The sequence below is a fragment of the Vigna unguiculata genome, chromosome 9 (assembly GCF_004118075.2).
Source record: "Vigna unguiculata cultivar IT97K-499-35 chromosome 9, ASM411807v1, whole genome shotgun sequence".
Taxonomy (NCBI): Eukaryota; Viridiplantae; Streptophyta; class Magnoliopsida; order Fabales; family Fabaceae; genus Vigna; species Vigna unguiculata.
Genome location: NC_040287.1, coordinates 5650028 through 5661803, shown reverse-complemented (window position 1 = coordinate 5661803; position 11776 = coordinate 5650028).

Sequence of the window (11776 nt, the reverse complement as noted above, 5' to 3'; positions counted from 1 at the left end):
TGGTAATTTTTTTTTTCTTAACGGGAGCCTTGCTGTCGTATTGAAAAAGTTTACATCACTTGATAATCAAAATCAATTATATCAACATTTAATAAACATACTAGTTCGGTGAAAATAATTTCCATTACTTTTGTACCAACTATATTAACATATTATTTAAATATCTCTTAAGTTTAAGTTAAATTTGTAAAATTTAATTTATATAGTTTTCATTTTCTAATCAGTATAAGAAACTACTCTATCATACAGGAGGAACGTTTAGAAATTATGATTCTCACAATTATGTTATTAGAAGAGTTTAAGAACTTACCTGGATCCATTGCAAAGTTCTCTTGATCAATGTTTTCCCTTCTCTTACTTCTCTTTAATGGCTTCTTGATGATATAGAATTACTAAGTACGAAGTCTTCTCCTGTCAAAGTCACATTTCCTTACGTTCTCTTGAAACGTAAAACTCTACCACTTTTTTTAGGAGCAACTGTCATTTTATTCTTTTAGTATTTTAAAACTTTAATAAAATACTATAATACCCCTATGAAGTGAGAAGTGAGGGAATTAATTTAATAAGTCTAAAATAATCCCCATAACTTTAATAACTTATATTCTAATAATCATCACATTAGAATCTTTACATTAAAGTTATTCTTTAAATTACATGAACCAAATGTTAAATTAATATATAATTTAACATTCTCCCACTTGGTTCATGTGATGACTTGAAGATCCAATATTAAACTTTAAGTGCGCACCATTCATTGGAATTATCAAGTCAACTTTCTTTAATAATTGAATTCGATGATGGATCATGGCGGTTGCAAGCTATTCAACAACATGGTTCCTTCCATGTATCACAAATCATCTAACTCAATTTCACTTTAATTATACTATAACATGTATCTTTATTTTCCTTTTCAAAGATACATCCTGTCATTCCATAAACTAAACAATAATGTATACTTTTAATTGTGAATGACAAATAAATGAACAGAAACATAACTATAATTGAATTCACAAGTGTTAAACAAAGAGAGCATTATTGTAATAATGTATATATACCAGATTACATTCATAACAAGGACTTGTTCATAACACCCATCCTTTCAACATGACCAATAAATGTTTTGGGTGGTAAGCCTTTAGTTAATGGATCCGCTATCATTAAATCTGTACCAATATGCTCAATTAACACTCTACGTTTCTGCACTTCTTCTTTGACCGATAAGTACTTCAAATCCATATGTTTTGCACCTTTCGAGTACTTATCATTCTTAGAGAAGAAAACAGCTGCAAAATTGTCACAATAAATCCTTAATGGTCTAGCAATACTGTCAACAATGCCAAGCCTTGAGACAAAATTCCGCAACCACAAAGCATGAACAGTAGCCTCAAAGCATGCTACAAATTCAGCCTCCATGGTGGAAGTAGCAATAACTGATTGCTTTGCACTTTTCCAAGAAATTGCTCCTCCAGCCAATAGATAAACATATCCAAATGTGGATTTTCTTGAATCCACACATCCTGCATAGTCTGGATCCGAGTAACCAATCACTTCAAGATTATCTGACTTCTTGTAGGTGAGCATACAGTTCTTGGTGCCTTGTAAGTACCTAAGAACTTTCTTTGCAGCCTTCCAGTGGTCCATACCGGGATTACTTTGATATCGACCCAACATACCAACAGCAAAACTGATATCCGGCCGAGTACAAGTTTGAGCATACATCAAACTCCCAACCACTGATGCGTAAGGAATTGACTCCATGGCCTTTCGTTCCAAATCATTCTTAGGACATTGCATTTGACTAAATTTATCCCCTTTCTGAATTGGAACTATTCCAGCAGAGCATTTATCCATTCTGAATCTCTCTAATACCTTGTTAATATATGATTTTTGAGACAATCCCAACAATCCTTGTGATTTATCACGAAATATTTCTATTCCTATCACATAGGATGCCTCACCCATATCTTTCATTTCAAAGTTATTAGAGAGAAACTTCTTTACATCATGTAACATGGCAACATTATTAGTAGCAAGCAGAATATCATCAACATATAGGACTAAAATTACAAACATGCTCCCACTAACCTTCATGTAGATACACCGATCAACAGTGTTTTCTACAAAACCATATGATGTGATGGTATCATTAAACTTGAGATACCATTGTCTAGAAGCTTGTTTTAGTCCATATATTGACTTCTTTAATTTACACACCATATTTTCCTTTCCTGCGGAGACAAAACCTTCAGGTTGATTCATATATATTTCTTCCTCTAAGTCACCATTTAGAAAGGCGGTCTTTACATCCATCTGGTGAAGCTCTAAATCATAATGAGCCACCAAAGCCAAAATAATTCTCAAAGAGTCCTTTTTAGAAACAGGAGAGAAGGTCTCTTTGTAATCAATGCCATCCTTTTGAGTAAAACCTTTGGCAACAAGTCTGGCCTTATATCTTTCAATATTGCCTTTTGAGTCACGTTTGGTCTTAAAGACCCATTTACAACCCACTTGTTTATAACTTTCAGGCAATTCTACTAGATCCCAAACTTGATTGTCATCCATTGACTTTAACTCTTCTTTCATTGCATTGAACCACTTTTCAGAATTATCATTTTCCATGGCTTGTTTAACTGAGATTGGATCCTCATCAATGCTTAAGTCACATTCATGTTCAATAGAGTAAACCACATAGTCATCTGAAATAGCTGGTCTCTTTTGCCTTACAAACCTTCTTAATATTTCTTCTTGTGGTTCCTCTACCATTTCCTCATTAATGACTTGTACATTGTCACTTGGTTCATTATCTATATGTTCATTTTGTGGTATTGGAACATCAACTTGTTGTCTCTGCATGTTGTGTGACTGTGATACAACAAGAGGGATAACAACTTGAGAAGAGACATGTGTAGAAACATTACTGTTAGTCTCTTGAATGTCCACTATACGTGATTTATCACTCCCACTGAACTGGCCATTCTCAATGAACCTAGCATTACCAGACTCAACTATTCTTGTACTATGGTTAGGACAATAGAACCTATATCCTTTTGACTTTTCAGGATAGCCGATGAAGTAACCACTAATGGTTCTTGCATCAAGCTTCTTTTCATGTGGATTATATATCCTTACTTCTGCCGGACATCCCCAAACATGAAGATGTCTTAAACTAGGTTTCCTTCCAGTCCATAGTTCAAAAGGAGTCTTAGGAACTGCTTTACTAGGAACCCTGTTAAGAAGATAGACAACAGTCTTTAATGAATACATCCACAAAGATTTAGGAACATTGTTATGACTCAACATACTCCTAACCATATCCATGAGAGTACGATTTCGCCTTTCTGCTACACCATTTTGTTGTGGTGTACCGGGCATTGTGTATTGTGCACAAATACCCTGACTTTCAAGAAACTTTGCAAATGGACCTGGGCATTGTCCACTTTCAGTGGATTTTCCATAAAATTCACCACCTCTATCAGATCTCACAACCTTTACTTTTCTATCTAATTGCCTTTCTACCTCATCAATAAACACCTTTAGGATGTCCACTGATTGAGACTTTTCATGCAAAAGATATAAATAACAATAACGTGAAAAATCATCTATAAAGGTGATAAAATACTTTTCACCACTCCAAGATGGAATGTCAAATGGACCACAAATATCTATGTGTATTAATTCAAGAAGTTCATTACTTCTTGTGGCAGAATTCTTTGATATGTGTTTAGTTTGTTTACCTTTAATACAATCAACACATACATCCCAGTCACCAAAATCCAATTGAGGTAAGATTTCATTTTTCACCAACCTCATAATCCTTTCTTTGGATATATGACCCAATCTTTGATGCCATAAGAAAGCAGAATTTTCATTCTGTACATTGCACTGACTACTAGAAACATGTTCAACATTAAACAGGGAATTAGTAAAATTAAAATTAAGATTCAAACGATATAATCCATCACATAAAGTACCAGAACCATAATAGTACGTATGTCTATACAAATGAAAAACACCATTTTCAATCTTAAAATTAAAACCTAAACAATCCAACTTTGCAACAGAAATCAAGTTTCTAGCACAACCAGGAACATAGAGACACTTTTCAAGATCTAGACAATAACCAGTGTCTAGAATCAATCTGTAAGTCCCTATTCCTTCTATTCGTGCCTTCATTCTGTTTCCCATGTATAAATACTTTTCAGTTCCTTTTATGGGCTGGATTGAAAGAAATCCCTGCATAATATTAGAAACATGAGTGGTAGCTCCAGAATCTAACCACCAAGTATTATTAGGCACTTCAACAATATTTGTTTCAAAATTTACAGAAACATAAAATGTACCTTTCTTTTCAAACCAGGATTTCCTTTTCGGACAATCTTTCTTGAAGTGACCCATCTTCTTGCAAAAGAAGCATTTAAGGTCCTTCTTGATTCTACCCTCATTAACTTTCATTGGGGCTTTGTCCTTCTTGTTCTTCTTTCCTAGATTAGCTTTGCTGGAGGTAGAACCATCATGAGTCATGAGATGAATTGAATGATCCTTCAGTTTCTTAAGTCTTCCTTCCTCTTGAACTAACATGGCCTTTATTTCTTGAAAGTTCCATTTATCTTTAATAGTGTTATAATTCACTTGGAACTGGCCAAATTCAGGAGGAAGAGAGTTCATAATAAACTGTACCAGAAAGTATTCATTCACCTCCATTCCCATTGACTTCAACTTTGCAGCTATGTTTGCCATCCCTGTTACATGATCATGAATGGGCTGTGACCAATCAAACTTTTTTGTTGTCAACTCACTCATGAGAGTTCCCACAATGGACTTATCAGTAATGTCTGACTGTGAATACTCCTTGATCATCCTTATAAATTCCTTTGCATTTTCGGTCTTGGGCATAGATGGCTTCACATTCTCTGCCATGGTCATGCACATCAAGTTTAAAGACAGCCGATTAGACCTTTGCCAAGCCTCATAAAGAGTCTTTTCATCTGCTGTACTGGTCTCATTAATGGCTGGGGGCATCTCATCCATAACTATGGCCAAATCTAAATCGAACACACCCAATTGAAACTGGATTTGTTCGTACCAATCAGCATAGTTCAAGCCATTGAACTTGATCACACCACTGCCCAGACCACACATATTCATGGAAGCTGTAGAAAAAGAAATATATATAAACTCACACACATTAATGCTTTGATAAATTTAATGGATTCAGACAAATAACTACACTAGTCATGCATTTAAGTTCACCTTTGGGTGACGCTTAAACTGATAAATACCATACGAGTCATTCATTTAAGTTCACCTTTGGGTGATGCTTAAACTGACATATATCATACAATTAAGATTATAAAAATAAAAAATAAAAATAAAATAGATGTACTTTAATATACAATCAATCATACTCAAGTCTACATGTATGCTATCTTTGGATATGCAAACATATTTACTAAGTATATGAAATGTATGTCTCACTTTAATATCATTATAAGCAATGGTTCACCTTTGGGTAATCCATATATGCCTTATAACAATGACTTTCAATAAATCCATAAACCAATTAATATATCCATAATTTGGTATCCTTCATTTCATGAGTGATTCCATAATTCAACTTTACTTTAGAATTAATTAAAACGTAAAATTTGATCACTTTGGTGATTACAAATTTACCATACAATTAATTCCTAAATTAAATATCATGTCACAATTACATAACAGTCAACACTTTTAATCATAATTCAAAACTTTAATTTGTAATTCAACTTCCAAATAAATTTCTATTAAAATTGCAACTTACCAATTAATATAGCTTTCACTTCATCCAAAGCAATAACTAGTAATATTCCATTCCATAACAGTGACGCATACTTAAAAATTTTGCAATAAGAAACCAATGTGTATGCTAGTAACAGTGAAAGCATTTCAATTTCACATTTGCATTTCAACAACCAAACATAAATTCGCGGCTTCCAATATTTCATGGCATCCTTATATACTATTAAATAATGCATATTGCAATCTAAATGGTGCAATGAAAAACCAATTAAACAAAAAACCCTAAATTCCATAATTTCAAATTAGGGTTTTATGATTTGGGAAATACTTTTACGGAGAATCATAAATTCCTAAACCAGGCTCTGATACCAATGTAAAATTTAATCTATATAGTTTCCATTTTCTAATCAGTATAACAAACTACTCTATCATACAGGAGGAACGTTTAGAAATTATGATTCTCACAATTATGTTATTAGAAGAGTTTAAGAACTTACCTGGATCCATTGCAAAGTTCTCTTGATCAATGTTTTCCCTTCTCTTACTTCTCTTTAATGGCTTCTTGATGATATAGAATTACCAAGTACGAAGTCTTCTCCTGTCAAAGTCACCTTTCCTTACGTTCTCTTGAAACGTAAAACTCTACTGCTTTTTTTAGGAGCAACTGTCATTTTATTCTTTTAGTATTTTAAAACTTTAATAAAATACTATAATACCCCTATGAAGTGAGAAGTGAGGGAATTAATTTAATAAGTCTAAAATAATCCCCATAACTTTAATAACTTATATTCTAATAATCATCACATTAGAATCTTTACATTAAAGTTATTCTTTAAATTACATAAACCAAATATTAAATTAATATATAATTTAACAAAATTTAGAATTAGTCCATCTTCCAAATGTTTGACCAAGTTAGTCTTTCATTCTATAAATACGTGGATTTAGTTCTTATAATCAAATTTTGTTAAGTTTATCTAGAGTTTTAAGCGTATTTCATAATAATATTTAAATTATTTATACCCTTTAACACATTTTCGCTTCATTGTTAACTTAAATATTATTATAAAACGCATTTGAAATGTTAAATAAATTTAATAAAATTTAGTTAGAAAGACTAAATTCACACATTTTTAAAGATGAAAGTATAAATTGGTCAAAAATTTTAAAGAATGACTAATTCCAAATTTCACTGAAACTTGAGTGATAAAAAACATATTTAACCCTTATATATATATATATATATATATATATATATATATATATATATATATATATATATATATATATATATATATATATAATCAATGTTTAAAAATTATTATCCAATTGACATAAAGAAATTCAAGTAATTCATATTATTTCGTCTTTTTATAATTGAAGTTTTAACTTTTAACGATCACAAGTTTGTGTCAAAACTATTTTAAGTGAAAGAGATTATAAAGTCTAACTTAAAGATTTTTATTTTTTATTTTTCAAACAAAATTGATCTCAGAGTATTTGATTGAGTAAAAATATGAAAGATAGGTACCAAAACACATTAGAGGTTGGTTATCGTCTAAAATTTGACATATTATTGCACTCAAAGGAAAAAAATTGTTTAAAATAGCAAAAGTATCTAAACATTATAAATTTTGTGTTTTGAAAAAATTGACAAATATAATTCCCAAATATTGAACTAGTTTTTGAAAAAATATATTCTACTTGATAAAAAAAAATCAAAAATATTCAGGTTACTTTCTTTTGAGATTTTTAAAACAAATATATCAAGGTGAAAGCCTCTAACGTTAACGCTTCATTACATTTTTCATTGATTCTAGAGTAAAAATGAAAATATTTACAAGTTTAATTTTTAAAACAACTATTAAGGTAAATAAGGGTGAAATTATAAAGTGAAATCTAAAATACCTTCAGTCTTGACATTTGACATTTAGATTTTAATTGTAATGAATAAATACAAGTTTAATGTGTTTAATATATACTTTAATGTGCAAAAAAAAATTATAGAGTGATGTCTCATCTTTATTATTTATTTTTAAGAAAGCTTATCGGTTTTTGTACAAAATGCAAGAACAGAGCAAAAAAATTTCAAGCCACTATCAAATATTGAGTGACTCTTTTGAAGAAATAATTATGTTATCTCTGTTGACCCGATGAAAATAACATAACATGTCTTGAAAAGTTTCACATCGCTTAGGACAATCAAGAAAGTGGATGTTAGTGACTATATAATGGATTCTAAGTCGATCGATGACATTGCTTGTCTCAAGTCAAAGACATTTCAAGCTTATATTTGACTCTTCTTATTTGTTAATCGATGTACTCGAGACGAAATGATATGTATGTTATCTATGTGTTTATTTAATTTATATAAAACATATAAAATTGGACGTAGTTTAAGTTATCAAATAAACTAGTATAAAAATATTGAGTAATTTTTTTTCTTATTATATTTCATGTTATAATGAATGCACTAACTTAAGATGGAGAAAATTTCGAACTCATTTTGTGAAAAACTTGTCAGTTCGTGTGACTAACAAAACTTAATGTTTGATTGCACATATTTATATAATAGTTGAAAAAAATTTCAAAAGTTTTTAAAACACAAATCAATATTTCTTTCTTGTTTTTTTCATGTTTCTCATATATAATTTATAGAAAAGTCTTATCTCTAAGAGAAATATGTCTGTATCATTCAAAATGTGATAGTGTGATACAATTGAGGAAAATCAAGCACGTGAAGAAATTGAATTTTGCACACAAGTGACTTCATTAACCTACATGAACATGTCAATCACTTGGTATGAATACTTTACAATTTTATTTATATGCATTTCTAACTTATTAATTATGTACTAACTTTTTAATTTTTATTTTTTTTCTTGTATAGAAAGAGGATTTTTGTCATAGTACATATACAAGTTATCTCTCTCCTCTTATAATATCATATAAGTTATAAAACTATTATTTTTATTATCTATTTATATATATATATATATATATATAATATTAATGTATCTTTTTAGTAGAGATGTTAAAATGTGTTTTAATCTATAAGTCACTTAACTCACGGATTAAAAAATTCAATTTTGTTAAGAGTGGATTGAACTGAGTTCAGCTCACTTAACTCATAGATTAAACGAGGTTGAGTCGGATTGAAGGTGTGTTGACCCACTTAATTCACCAATATTTTTTTCACACTTTTTTTTTAATTTATTATAATTATTTAGTACTTCTAATTGTATAGCTTTACAATTTATCTTTTCAAATGTTAGAATGTTGCTCAATAATATTTGAATATAGTTTGAATGTTTAATTAATTTGTTTGTCATGTTATATACGTTGATATTTTAATATTTAATTCTTATATTTATTATAATATTTTAAAAATTATGTGAACACTTTTAATTTAACTATTATAAAAAGTAAATTAAGTTCATCCACTCTTATTGTAATACAATAAATATATAAAACAAGTTGCAAAAACAAAAAAAAATATTTATAAATAAGCAAACCCACAAACTCATCGGACCGTGTTACAAAATTTCTAACTTACAAAAAAAGTGAGTCGGATTAAGTTGATCATTGTTTAGTTCAACTCATAGTGTACAACATGTATAAACCGGATTAACTCACTTTTAAACCCCTATTTTTTAATATCCATGAATTAATTTTCATCTGCAAAATGTCACTAGGTAATATGTACTAAAAGTGTTCAATCTCCAGCAAAAACATTATCGAACCCCAACAAGTTCATTCAAAACAATATTGCAACTAGATTTATTTCCACATCTCTTAATTCAAATGTTGAGAAAATTGTGTTTCCAACTAAAGTACAGCTTGAATTTAAAAATTAATTCGTATCACCACCGTCATTCATTGGTTAGCCATATAACAGTGTCATTAAAACAAATCACGATGTATATGTATAAAAATAAAAAACCCATAAAAGGAAATGACACAAAAAAAACATGTCGAAGATTTGAGTTGGTTTTCATACCATGATCGATCATGGTATTACAATGTCCCAAATGGTAACATATGATACGATTACATTTTTTAGTGAGTTTTTTTTTTAAATAAATGTGTTTGATATTTTGTTGTGTGAAACTGGGACAAGATTAGAATAGAGATGATACGAAAAGCATTCACCCAATTGATTTACCTATATATCGTATCTGATGCAAATTGGATCTTAGTTGTTCACCATGCCAAGTTCTTTGAATCAAAATATTTAGATCACATTTCACATAACATGGAATCCTACAAAAAAGTCGTGTTAAAATTTTAAAAGAATTTGGTTTATTCTGTATCAGAAACTTGGGTTATAAAATGAATAATATATTATCTTCTCCATCACTGCATCTCATAATTATTCTTGTCCGCCAGAAACTACCAAGAACCCTTAAACTATTCACGTTATCGCTGATTCCGTTCGAGTTTGACGGAGTTACGTCTGCAATGGCTTTCAAAATTTTAATTCATGGAGTCTTAATATTTATATTTAGGTATTTAATTTTATATATATATATATATATATATATATATATATATATATAGCATTGAGTTGAATTGTGAGTATATGAATAACCAAGTAGGTGTATGCATTGAATTCTCTTTTTGTGGGCAGAATTTGCAGGTTCCTTTCTGAATGTGTAATTAATACTTCATAATTCAAACAATCAGCACCCCAAAAGCATTAATATCTTTCGGAAGTTATAATTTTTTTTTTTCCTGTTCTGATGTTAGATTAAAGATAGATAATATTGTTAATTTGTGTATTAAAAAAATAATGATAATAATAATAAAGATGTCATTATTTATCAGGACTCATATCAAATAGGGTCACTATGATTCTTACCTGTCCTATTTTGGTTAACTGTCAAGTCAGCTCGCATAAAATTTAAATACTCTATTTTGCATAATTATGATTTGTGGACCTATATAAATCGACTGATGAAAATTAAGAAAATAAAAGAAATTAATAAAGTGTTTCATAAACTTTTTAATAACATTTATTGTAATTATAATAATCACAAGAAAAAATTTAAAGATTAATCATTTATTATTTATTATAAGTGGTATATTACAAGAAATAATATTAAAGTAAATTACAAAATAAAATCTAGATATATACTTGTAAATATATAATATTCATAAAATAATTATATATAATCAGTATTATATAACAATAAAATGTTAAATAATATGGATTGTAAGATTAAATGGGCCAACTCCACTTTAATCTATGTATATTATGGAACAAATTTATATAAATTCATAAATTTAAGGCTGAATTACTATTTTGATTTCAGTATTTGTAGTGTTTATTTTTTTTAATTTAGTTTTTATTTTATTTAAAAAGATTTAATGTGATCTCTTCTCTTAAGCTAGTGGTGTTGATACCATTTAAAAAGTGATCACATTTAAGTGTATGTTTTTTTTATTGTTTTCTTCTCCTTTCACCAACCATCACCTTTCACCATTCTTTTCCCTTTCTTCCATCACCATTTTTTTTCCTTTCACTCTCTTAAAGTTTATTTATCCTTCCACACTTTAATTCTTCACACATGATCTATTGGAGGTTGCAAATCTCAACAAAATTTCACACAAGAGGCTTAGAGGAAAATTGTAGTGAACTTGACTATTGTTCCTTTAGAAGAAGACAACATCAAATTTTGGTGGACCTTCAAAAGGATATAACATGAAGGAAAGTAAAATTAATGTATCCGATGATGAGACTTAAGAAGAAGTAGGTTGGCTTTCAACTCTTATGCTAAAGGCTAAAGATGTTAAGTGAGAATATCACAACAACCCATTTTATAGTGCTGACCTTCAGAGTGGACAATGGGTGGGGTGTGCAATAAATAAGGGCCAAATTTTCTATTGAGGCCAAGATGTCTCAAGTAAACACTTGGGTCCATTTCTTTAGTCTATCCTCTAAGTCATTAGTCCTTTTCACTGCACCTGTTGAGATGTCCTCTTCCGATGAAACCAT